This window comes from Gadus morhua, unplaced genomic scaffold (assembly GCF_902167405.1).
Source record: "Gadus morhua unplaced genomic scaffold, gadMor3.0, whole genome shotgun sequence".
NCBI lineage: Eukaryota > Metazoa > Chordata > Actinopteri > Gadiformes > Gadidae > Gadus > Gadus morhua.
The window spans coordinates 29,224-41,721 of record NW_021964149.1 but is presented as its reverse complement, the minus strand read 5'-3'; the positions used below and the strand labels follow the sequence as shown (position 1 = coordinate 41,721).

General features: G+C 41.5%; 3 long non-coding RNA genes across 4 annotated transcripts; all 3 read right to left on the bottom strand.

The window, feature by feature from the left end:
- Window positions 1-487: 487 nt before the first annotated feature.
- Window positions 488-3,942, bottom strand: LOC115539317 (uncharacterized). Its single transcript, XR_003975832.1, has 6 exons — window positions 3,785-3,942; window positions 3,329-3,445; window positions 2,889-3,074; window positions 2,515-2,667; window positions 1,838-2,049; window positions 488-1,696 (listed from the first exon to the last, which is right to left on the bottom strand). It is a non-coding gene; the product is annotated as an uncharacterized LOC115539317 (long non-coding RNA).
- Window positions 3,943-4,917: 975 nt separating this feature from the next.
- On the bottom strand, window positions 4,918-5,444 carry LOC115539319 (uncharacterized). Its single transcript, XR_003975835.1, has 3 exons — window positions 5,374-5,444; window positions 5,105-5,283; window positions 4,918-5,010 (listed from the first exon to the last, which is right to left on the bottom strand). It is a non-coding gene; the product is annotated as an uncharacterized LOC115539319 (long non-coding RNA).
- Window positions 5,444-7,012, bottom strand: LOC115539318 (uncharacterized). 2 transcript variants are annotated; one of them, XR_003975834.1, is made up of 5 exons: window positions 6,961-7,012; window positions 6,752-6,844; window positions 6,390-6,597; window positions 5,929-6,098; window positions 5,444-5,610 (listed from the first exon to the last, which is right to left on the bottom strand). It is a non-coding gene; the product is annotated as an uncharacterized LOC115539318 (long non-coding RNA). The 2 variants fall into 2 exon arrangements; XR_003975833.1 differs by lacking the exon at window positions 5,444-5,610 and adding an exon at window positions 5,728-5,834.
- Window positions 7,013-12,498: the final 5,486 nt, after the last annotated feature.

Here is a 12,498-nt window from a genome sequence, read left to right as displayed (position 1 = left end):
CAAGGAGATCAGTTAATTGATGTAATCCACATAAATAATAATGTATGTGATGTTAAATTTAACTCAATTCAAAATATAATTAATTATGCATTGTTTATGTTTGTTTCCCATATTTTCTCTTGATAGGCCATCTTTTTTTATAAAACACAAAACTGTCACATGATGTTTCTAAACATGATGGAAAAGTAAAACAAAAATTGGTCATTTTTGGCAATAATGTATTCATCTTTTGCAACAATACTGGAGAAAATGCACCAAATGGATCTGTCCAACACACAAACAATTTGGGCTGCATTTCTTAAAAATGGACTGTAGGGTTAGCTTTACATAAGCACTGACAACAGAACATGTAATCCAGTTATACTGTACGTACCTATATTAACTATACAACTGTCTCTTTGTTACATACAGTCTAATGCATATTACATACATATTATATGTATACATACTTAGTCACGCCACCCTATCAATCAAAATGGTCGTTCTCCTTGATTTACATTTTACATGACATGCAACTATTTGATTTTAATTAATAACCAACTGTTTGGATGAACGATTAATCACTTTTTCATTTTTTGAAAAATAAAAAAATTCAAAATGATCAGATTCCAGATTCTCAAATGTAATATTTTCTGGTTTCTTTATACTTCTATATATTCTGTCAACTGAATATCTTTGAATCCCGAACAAAACAAGACATTTAAGGAAGTCATCTTTTACACACATTAACTAAATAACACACCAAAATGCTAGTGCCTCCATCACCAAGATTGATAATCTGTGACGCTGGAAGGGGAGAGATGAAACAGAGGTCTGAACATTCACCACAATGCTATGTAACTGTGTGGAGAGCTGTCAAGTATGGCACCAATGAATGTTCACGTGCTACAGCGATGTAATGACGGTCAGCTGACTGCTGTCAGTTGACAGGAAGCAGTTAGTAGTGTTCATCTGATTTATTTTACACTTGGTGGGTGTATTGCAGAAGACCCAAGGGTGCAGTGTCAGGTGTGAAGTTGCCAGGATAAGCGGTTGAGTATGGCGACACATTAGTGCCATAAAGCACTAATGGGATAAAACATGCATTCGGGCGTATTATATTATTTCATACACGTAGATGTTAACTGCGAGCGCCCAAATTATCTGTGCGCACGTCCGCACTCAGAGCGCAGCTCCCCGAGCCAGGAAAAAAGATCCTCGAGAGCATTACCTCGTTGAAAGCGAGAGGGGGGAATAACTTTGGTCATACAAAACAGCCTCTCGCGAATGATGTTATGCTCTCTCGCTCAAATTTAATTTTGGCACTATGTGGGAGGGAATCAAGGCAGGGCGTGCTTTCCTATGATTGGCTGTTTCTGAAGCACGATATTTGATTGAGAGCCTTCCTCAGCCCTCCTCTCATTCATTCTGTATTGTAGTCAATGGCTGAAACTCAGAAGACAATCACGTCTGGGCGAAGGTCCCTTCAAGTAAGAAACCCTTGGCTGAATTCGGGCTGAGGAGGGCTGTCAATCAAATATCGCGCTTCACAACGGCCAATCATAGGAAAGCCTGCCTTCCTTGGTTCCCTCCCCCATAGTGCCAAGTTAATATCTATGCGTGTGAAATAATATAAGACGCCCGAATGCATGTTTTATCACATTAGTGCTTTCTAGGCAAGTCCATTTCCTTAGTCCATCCTCAGTGCAGCTTCAATCTGGGGGAAAAAACAAGAGGTAAGATCAAAAGCTAAAGTTGAGCTGTTTTAGAATGAAAAAGCATAAATAAATACATAAATAATCTTTAAAGAGTAACACTAATCTGTGTAGTTATGTGAACGTGCACGCACACACTTCACCTAAATTATGCTTTCCTCTTCATCCTCACTGGTGTCTGGACTGCTGTGGACACTTTGGTCTTCCTCTTCAATATTTTGAATGACAGAGGCCTCAGGACCTAAAGCAGTCTTGTATTTTTGCAGGACCACTTGCAACCCCTCTGACACCTCTGTGTTTCTTCTCCTCAAGAGACTGCAAAGTCCTTCAGCTCCTTTGTCTCCAGACTCTCCACCTCAAAATATACATGAGATTACATTACAGACCTTCTACATAGTAAAATTGCTTCATGAGTCCACATACTGTAACTTCAATAGAGTAGAAAGCTCTCTCCTGTCCAAATCTAAATACCATATGTGAATAGTTGCCATGATACCAAGCAGGCTTCAGATTGAGATAATAGTAAGCACAAGCTTTTATGCTAACCCTGTGTGACACATTAGCCACATATTCCAATGTTCACAATTATTTGGTTGACTTCTGATTTCAGGCTATAGCCACAGTGCTAAATATCTCCACATTTGGCAAAAGTGACACACTTTACAACCCCACTGACTTGTTACCATAGCAAACAACGTAAATCACCATTTTACTATGTACAATTAAATGACCATCACTGCAAACAATGATTGTTGTACTCTATTAGGTTTGTGATTGAAAGTGAGTTGGTCATGGACAGCTATGTTTTGCGTCAACTTACCCGACTCAGCCACCTTGTTTTTGAGAACCAATGCCAGGTTCTGCAACCATGTGCAGTGTTGTGCCATCTCCATCACCAGAATGTTTTTTTCCTCCTGCAGTCGCTTTGTTGTCATGACTTGGTCATGAAGCCGTTTCTTGGTTCCAATGTTTGCTAAAAAGTCAATTACAGTTTTATGAATACAATACTCAATGTTGCATATAAACATAAATGTATCGACCACAATTGTACTCTTTTATCAATTTTATACAAAAAGTAGAAAACTTAAAATACAAATAGAAACGACATGAATATTAAACAACTCAATATTTTTTGCACACTTATTGCAGTATACCGTATACAGCTTAACAAAAATCTTCTAAAAACTGACATACCGCTGTCATGAACCTCCCAAGGCCATATTGGGGACACAGTGCTCTCTCCACTCAGGGAGTGCTCCACCACAGCTGCATCGATGTTGGCTGCAGAGTCAAGCTTGTTGTGCTTTTGTATCTCCTGAAAAAGGAGCTTTTTCTCTTCTGCCAGCTTCCTCCGAAGCCGGTGGCGAAGCTTGTTGCTGTCTAGAATGACATGAAGTAGATGGGTGAAGGCTCTTGACAGAACTGTTTGTCAAGCAAAAAATACATTGCACTCAAAAAGTGAAAGTGAAGCTGCAGTGAGTGACTGATGAATGTAATAATGACAATCTAGATAATAATCAGTTACAATCAAACAGAAGAGAATGTAATGATTGAGCTGTAATTGGCGTAATTGCTTCTACATTGTGTACTAATTCCATGTATTTGTTTTTGTGTATATTATACAGTAGTAATACCATTCTGACGGTACAGATTTAGCTTCCGCTGCCTCACACTGAGGTAGAGCCCCTCAATGGACCGCTGAAGCCCTGTGTGTGTGGTGCCTTGCAGGTTGTCAGATGCATCTCGTGTCTCTGTAGAAATAATAGTACAATTAAAAATAAAACAACACATAACAGTTTCGATGTTTGAATTCATGTTACACATAAACCCCTCTTAACCCAACTTGATTGTACAACTTGGTATGTATACTTCCAGAAGAGAAACTGGAATATACAAAAAACCAAACATGTCACACAGTTTGCTGGTCTTGGTGGCAGGTGATGTCACCACCTCTTGTAATCCCTAGAGATCACTTTAACTGCCCTGAATGAACAGCCAACTATTGTTGGCTGATCTTTAATATCAAACCTGAAGATTCAAATAGTAGTGGAAAAGTATTGTGTTATTTTCTGTTATCTGGTCATGCTTACCACCAGCTGCCCATTCCATCACATCTGAGATCCACTGTGACACCATTTAATCTGAGAGATGTAGCTGGGTTTTTAGCTCTGCTAGCATTGCAGTCTCATCCAGGAGCCTCTGACAAGTCTGATAAACAGTGTAACACAGTAATCAGGATAAAGTCTGTAGGATTAACAACAGCTCAAATGATAAAAACAAAGGACAAAAAAAGTGCCTGGTGTAAGGAATCCCCTTTCTTCTGGTTCCACAACATTGCATGCAATGTGAGCATGTCCAACCGGGCTATTGAAGGCAAAGTATGAGTTGATGGCATGCAGTCTTTGAAAAGAAGTATGCAACATAATGGAAAACACTCTGTTCACCTGCTTCCGACATATATTTTGTCGTAAGGGCACAACGAGAGAGGTAGCTGTTAACTTGTTCCACCTCTTCACCGGCGGTTGTCCCTGCTCCTTCCTGGTTCCTACCACTCCATTTAATCTGTTAGCAAAGGTTGAGTGGAATGGTAACACAAAACATATACATAATATAGTCTACCCATTAACTTCAATTTAATATTATAAACATTACAATTTACATACCATAATAAAAAATAATAAACATACCTCACACTTGGTAGCATGAGCTCGAGCATGCATGACGCTGAGGAAAGGTTTCATGGTGGTCAGCTCCTGGAGAGCAGGAAGGACACTGGCAACTTTCTCCAGGTATGGCCAGTATTTGCAAGCCACATCCATGGCAAAGAATTGTGCCTTGGCTGGCATCAGCTCCTTTTGAAGGTACATGGGGTAGGCAAATATTTCTCCCCTGTACATGTTAAGGGCTTTAAGAAGGAAACCATGGCGACACACAGCAACCTCCATGCCCTCTTCATCCAATTTGGATGCCCTTCTTGATGTCTCCCATGCTGCTGTCCATTGGGAGTCCCCACACGTGCCTCTTCCCTGTGTCTATGACACGTAAACAAAAATAAATCAAATAAAATCAATGGTATCATAAAACACTATATATGCCATGTATTCACTAAATTTGATTTTTTAGTTGGCAGGCAGAAGTTGCAGTTGGGGAGGAAATCTATGTTGGATAGATATGTTTATTTTAGCAACAGAAGTATTTTGTCAAATTACGATTCAAACTTGCCTTTTTCACAGCTTTCTGGATCATGTCCACAAATCCAGACACTGCACTGTCTTCAGCCACAAATAAACCTTCAAAAAAGGCATGGTCACCAGAACTGTGGAAGACAAATAGAAATTAAATGTATTAAATATGTAACTAAATCAATCAATCAATCAATCAATCAATAATAACACTGGAACAAGGAGCACCTTCCATTTCGGCGAAAGCGATATAACTTTCTGTTTCCATCTACTGAAACAGCCAACATTTCTGGTGTGCAGGCTGGGCAGGTGAGAACAGCACCACAGCAGAGTTGGTCCTTCTCAAACGAAGCATATGAAAACTCCAAGAAGCTGCGCTGCAGGGTGTCACCTTTGATATGTCCAGACTGGAAGATACATAGAATAAAAAAATCTTTGGGATGTTGTCTGCTTATGCACAGAAATGTTGTAATATGTCCAAGAACAATAATACTAACTCGTCCTCCACACTTGGTGCGATGCTCCAGGAGCTTTGCGAAGGCCTGTCTGGAGAATCACTTCTGGAGAGATTACTTTCAGTTCCTGAAAGGAGCTCAAGAGGTCCAACGTGTACAACGTGGAAGTATTGAGAGAGGCTGGCCAATATCCACTCTGAAGGAAGTGCTTCATGTCAGGGGTCATCTGCTGCTGGCACGTCTGACATACATACAGTGGCTGATGCAAGTCATAACGTCCTTAGAGCAAGAAAGAAAAAAAACATGCTTAAAACACATTTTGAAAGACCCCCAATATCTTGATGTGTGATTTTATTTCTGGAAATCATCTTCAAATATAAATTTAAATAGTGAATTGTTTTTACCATTGATGTTAATTAAAATCACTGGTTTGCCTGCTAACACAGTGAAGGTTGTGCCATCGCAGACGCAGTTTGACACACTCACAGTTGGCAAGATGCAAGCTGGCATAAATAAAGAAGACCATTCATTCATATTATCTTTTAAAAGCTGCAGACACATGTGAACAGCAAAATAAAAGCTTTGTTGAGTATATACCTTGCTCCTGAGTGAAATATCCATCCTCCCCTTTCATGACGCGTGTGGTTGGAGGAATGGGTTCAAAGAACCCACGTATCAGACATTCCCTGTTGTGGAGTGGCTGTTTTTTGTGATGCAGTACATCGCAGTCCCCACAGAACCACCCTTCAGGGAGACACTCTCTGCACCTAGGGATGAAAAAAATTAATAATATAATCAACTATTCATGTGAATAACTCATAAACTACAATACACTCAAGTTACAGTAAGCTACAGTATTCTAAATTAAGTTAGATAATCGGTTTGATACAAAGGTCCTAGATGTACTTTTCACATTCATGTAGGTTTCCTCTGTGTATCAAATTTCTCTCCCACCCCAAAAGACATGCATGTTAGCCTATATAGCAGGGCACTGAGAATTGCTGTAATGCTCAGCTACTACCCTGGGTAAATAAAGTTTAAGATTAATGTGATCCAACCTAATAACAGCCGGCTTGGGGCAGAGGCAACACAAGGGATGACCAACAGCCTCCTTTTCAATGAGGCCTTGTAGGTGGTTTGGTCGTGCTTCTGTCCAGCGCTCTGAGGCTTTCTGCTGCCGAAAAGTCCATGAAGATGCAGAGCTTCTTTGAGGCTTGGCAGAAGGACCAGAGGCATTTAGAGATGAAAGCCTCTCCACAAACTTTTCTGTAAAGAAAATAGAAACTTTGGCTACAATGGATTCACAGTTGAAGTACATAACTTACAGTAAAAGTACATGGACCAAGAATACAAAGGGCTTTTTTCTCAGTGATACCTTTACATTTTTAGATTTAAACTTCAATTCATCAGTGGGATTTACCAAATGCCTCTTGAGGATTCAGTTGCGCTGAAGGTACAGTAAGCGGAACGTCCTCATGGGATGACGGGGAGCACTCAGCTGGGGGGAACGTGACTGTAAAAGAGTACATTAAAGAATGATTAACATTCATAAATATTCTTTCATGCTACAAACTCATCTAGTATTTACGCATTAAATTCCAATAAATGTCAAATAATTCAGATAAGAACCTGTGGCTGAGGCTTTGCGTCGCCCTCCGCGTCGCCCTCCACGCCTCCCCCCTCGGCTTGCCTCGTCTTGCACCGTCATTAGTGGAGCCACATGGAGGTCCTCCACCAGAACGCGCACGTTTCCTCTCCTCAACGGCTCTCTGCGTGTTGAAGGGAAAATTCAATAATTAAAGGTACAGAAACTGAGACAGGTGACAAATGAAAAACGATTCATTTGATATAAAAACACTAACCTCAGCTTCAGCTATAAGGTGGTCTTGTATACTTTCAAGCAATTTACGTTTCCCCTCTTTGTAGCTGGGATGCTGGCGGTCAATGGTATGTCTCATGGCCATTGCAACACAAACAGACTGACCCAGACACAGACAGACAGACAGACAGACAGACAGACAGACAGACAGACAGACAGACAGTTAGACAGCCAAACAGGCAGATAGATAGACAGACAGCCAGACAGAAAGGCAGACAGATGGACGTGGCTCTTAAAAGTGCCTTTGGGGATTCAAATAGACGACGATAACGTGTGGTGGGGGTTGACTATAAAGGAGCTGCAGGGAGAAAAGAAAAAACTGTCAACCATCAATCAGTCACAAACAAAGTTAGCAGCAATGTGCAAAAAAATACAATGTTAATATAGCCATTACCTAATGATAAGAAAACCATATCAGATATGCATTAAAATTAACTAACTGCATTAACATTAACACTACACCTATGCTTGGGATGGTGTTATTAACTGTGGTTGATTCTGGACAAATTTACTGTGAAAGTGTCATATCACACAGTTATCACGGTTTTAATGATAGTTACGTTTCGAAACGGTAACCTAATTTTAACTGTAAGGAATTCTACAATGATTTACGTTTAAATATCATAACCACGTTAATAACGTTTGTAATAAACCAAACCGTTTGTAAATCGGTTGAAAATTGAGCAAGTTATGGCTATTTAAAAAGTAATAAAAAAAAGTACATTTGGCATGACACCGCCTATGGTGACGTTCTAGACGCCACTGTAATAAGGCATCTAGTTAATATGGTTCGAACGCCCCCCGTTGAGAAACCATGTTTTAGCGGGTTTTCCTTTATCTCTATTGCAGACTTTTGCCGGTACAAGACCGGGAAAGCACCATGAGAGCATAATAAATTGTTCAAAGACAGCACCTTGTTTGTTTTCTACACAACTTTACACAACTTAAAGGCATATTGTACGATTTTCAGTGATATGCACTTTTTAATATGTTGTTGAAATTTGTTTTTACATCCTGACAGCAATAAATAACTTATGGGCAATGAAAAAGAAGCGAAAAAACGAATTCTGTATCTGCTATAAACCTGTTAAAATGCTTACCAATCGGAGACATTGTACCCGAATATAAAGAACCAATCACAAGCCTGCGCGTTCTCTCCCCTCTGTGTACGAGCCTGAGCCGGCCTGAGCGCGTTCACGGAGGGCAAAGAAAGCGTTGTCGTCATAGTAGTTCATGACAGTGGACTAGACCTAGTGAGCCTACAATGTTAACACGATGGAAGAAAAAAAACAGAAGTTACCACTGCCACCGTTACTTGCCCCGGTTCATCCTTTTAAAAAGGCAAGAAAAAGAAAGACAGAAAATGAAAAGGCAGCAACAAAAAAAAAGTAAGAGAATGCTCGAGGAAAAACGAGAATAAATATTGGATTCGCTTTTCAGCGATGGCGACAGCTGAGGGAGTTGAATGGCCTGAAAAGTGACGCAATGGTTGCCGTTGAATTAAGCCGTAAGCAGCATTAGCGCTCGTGCACGGCTCTGTGTCGAGGGGTTGGGGCAGTCGTGAAGGGTGGGGGAGGAGTTAAACGGAACTCCGAAGAGAAGCTAATTTCAAATCATGCTAGCTCTCTCACATCGTACAGTATAGCTTTAACTTAAAGTAAAATCCAAAACAGTTCACTTTAAAAGTGATCCACAGTGACAGAGGAAATGAAAACGTCTAGATGAACTCACACAATTAAATTACTCACACATTATTATATTATTAATGCTGCATTGTGTTAGTTTATATTGAACATTATCCGTTCGCTAGCAAGGTTATGTTAATTTCAGGAGTTTCCCTTTATAATTGATGCTGACCAATGGTGAATCACTGGTGGGGATTTAATCTTCGCCCTAATATTTAAACTATGCAGGTAATTTATCATATTAAACGAAACATATAGCAGACGTATAGACAATCAACTTACCTTAGTAGGAGTTTGCGAGGGAATGAGCGAAATTCCCGCGAAAACTGACGACAGTGCTTACGCAACCAGAAAGCTTGCGTCTTCACCATGGCAACGGCAGAGAACGCTCATGGGTAAGTACGTAAGGCCAATTTCCAATCGGAAGCGGCACTGCAGCGAACCGGCTGTGGTCCCTACTGAAATGCCCACTGGAAGCGGCACAGACACGTTCCGACTGATGGCTCAAGACGTGCATAATAATAATAATAATATATAGGCCTACGGGAGGCATTCTAGTCCGCTCAACATATTTATAATTCGAAATTCGTCCCATCCTTAATACCACAGATACACTAGGGTCAATAGCATATATCCACGTTTTCTGATTACAGTTTAATGCATTTTTCACTATTTACCAGCTCTCGTTTGGAAGGCTGAAAAGACAATTTGACTGGAACTTGCCAAAACGAAAAAATAACTTCACATGCTGTGTCTTTTTTTTTTTTTTTTTTTTACAATTTATTCGTTTCCAGCATGTCCGCAAAGACGGTGACGTCGCTTAGCAACGGAAGACGCTGGGGTTGATGAGTCACCGGACTACTACCCATGCAAGTGAACGGAGTGTTCCACGGGCCACGGCATTGAGAAGACCCGTGTAATAAAGGCCTATAACGTTCCTGTTTATGGCATAGATTACTCCTCAGATTAGGCCAATAAACCAATGATAAAATAAAAATAAAAAAGCTCGACCAAAGGCCCGGCCCGAGGATAGTGGTGGGAAATATCGGCCTGACCCGGCCCGCGGGTCGGGTCTGGTCGGGCTCGGGTTCGGGCAGAGAATCTAAACGCTGACTGAAACTACTCAGCAGGTATCAGAATACGAGTATTCCCCCAGGCCGTGGTGCAAACAATATTATTCAAGTGTTATAATCAAGCCCAACACATCAATATTAGTGACAACCCATTAAATACGATATGATTTCTAGATGTCATGGCAACGTCCGCTCGCGACACTGGACTTGCGAGACGTCGCGGACTTTCATTCACATAACCAAAAACAAGACAGTAGATGGCTAGATAAAATAAACATCAAGACATACAGGGCACCTGCATTTAATATATCCGTGAATTGTCACAATTTCTCAGAATCAAAGGTGAAAGTAGAAACGGGTGGCCTAAAGCTGTCATATTGTTCACAGACAAGTTTAAGTAGAAATGGGTGGCCAAAAGCTGTCATATTGTTAGTTATCATCACAGACAATTTTTAACAATAAATGTTCTGTACGGAGCTCCTTAAGGGACCTTAGGGAGAACGCTCCCGCACAGAACCTTAGTAGAAGTCGTGCTGGTGACACGACAAATACTTCCAATTGAAATACATGGGTTTAAAATTTGTGCTTTAAAACACGAAAAGTTTTAAAATACGTGATCCTGATCACGTTTCAATAGATTAAATAACGTGACAGTGTCACGACTTTTCGTGAGACCGGTTTCGTGAGACCGGGTTGGATATACCAGTATTGGGAGCGACTCCTGACACGACACAAACACGCATTTGCGTGTTTGTGTTTTACCGTGAAGTTTTAACCCTTCTTTCACGTTTTGTTTCTTCGGACGTTGACTGCACTGAGGATGTCACTGAGGATACAAACTTTCACCTGGATGGTTTTACCATCATTCGCTCTGACAGAGATGCAACAAGAACACGGAAATGATTTGGGGGCGGGCAACAAACACTACGGTGAGGGTGAAGGAGACTGCGTGCTGCAACACTGCGAACTAATGACTGTGACCTTAGATAGATCAACCTGCTGATATATGATGATAGACAAGTTCAATCTTCACATATGATTATTATATCACAGGTCAGTGTTGACGACCGTACCTTAGTCTTCTTCCTGCTGCAATAAAGTGTGAAATAAAAACCGTCCGACTAAATCAGAGGTAAAGTACGCTGTTGTGAACAGTTGGTCCCGTTCCCCTCCCAGTTTACAGTCCTGTCAGACTAACCTCTTAGAGGCTGCTGCTCCATGACTTCCCTCAGAGATGAAGAATCATCTCTTTAATAAAATATCAACGACAGACAGATAGCTGCGCTGTCTAGAAGCTCAAATACAAAGAGACACTTGATGGTTCAAACAGCAGGTAGAGACACTCAGTCACTGATGCATCGCTTCATACGTCCTTTACAGAAAACAAATGTCAGTTTACCAATAAATAGACTGTTAAACGTATTCCGATATCCATACTTCCCATACTTACTATACTTAGTTTGATTAGGGCGTTCCAATTACGATCGGGGGGAAAGCAGTGCACTGAAAGGACCCGGATGGTGTACTCAAAACGGTCCGGGCGCATTCCAAACGGTCTTTAGAGGTCCATGGTCCGCGCGTATTCAGGCCAGGGCGCATTCACACTACCTCCGTCCGTCGACGGATGACCGAGGGGTCTAGTCTGTAGACGCAACAAAATAAGCGTTCCAGGGTGGGGTGAGATTAACGTAACAACTAGAAACTCGTATTCACGATCAGAGGGGAGAGACGCGGTGAATGAGTCTCTCTCTCTCTCTCTCTCTCTCTCTCTCTCTCTCTCTCTCTCTCTCTCTCTCTCTCTCTCTCTCTCTCTCTCTCTCTCTCTCTCTCTCTCTCTCTCTCTCTAAAAAGGTCAGGTTTATAATATAAGTAGAAAAGATTGAACACAAAATGTATATATACATGTCAGTTATTATGCCATAAAAAGTCAAATGTGTGATATTATGAAAAATTACAGCATATTCCATAAACAGATAAATTAAAGATAATTAAAGTGTGAAACACTGTAATTATGGTGGACAGAGTGAGTCCAGGGGGATGAGGCTGTTTATGGGGAGGTTGAGGTCCTTCCATAGCTCTCCTATAGGGGTCACCATAGGCTTTCCTTCAGTGAACCTATAGGAAAGCCTTCAGACGGTGTTACCTTTGGGTTCCTTTACGTGACCCCTGGTTCTCTGGTAACAGAGTGAGGTGTCTCACTGTGGGGACCGCCTTGGCGTGACCCCTGGTTCTCTGGTAACAGAGTGAGGTGTCTCACTGTGGGGGTCCCCTTGGCGTGACCCCTGGTTCTCTGGTAACAGAGTGAGGTGTCTCACTGTGGGGACCGCCTTTACGTGAACCCTGGTTCTCTGGTAACAGAGTGAGGTGTCTCACTGTGGGGACCGCCTTGGCGTGACCCCTGGTTCTCTGATAACAGAGTGAGGTGTCTCACTGTGGGGGTCCCCTTGGCGTGACCCCTGGTTCTCTGGTAACAGAGTGAGGTGTCTCACTGTGGGGACCGCCTTTGCGTGACCCCTGGTTCTCTGGTAAC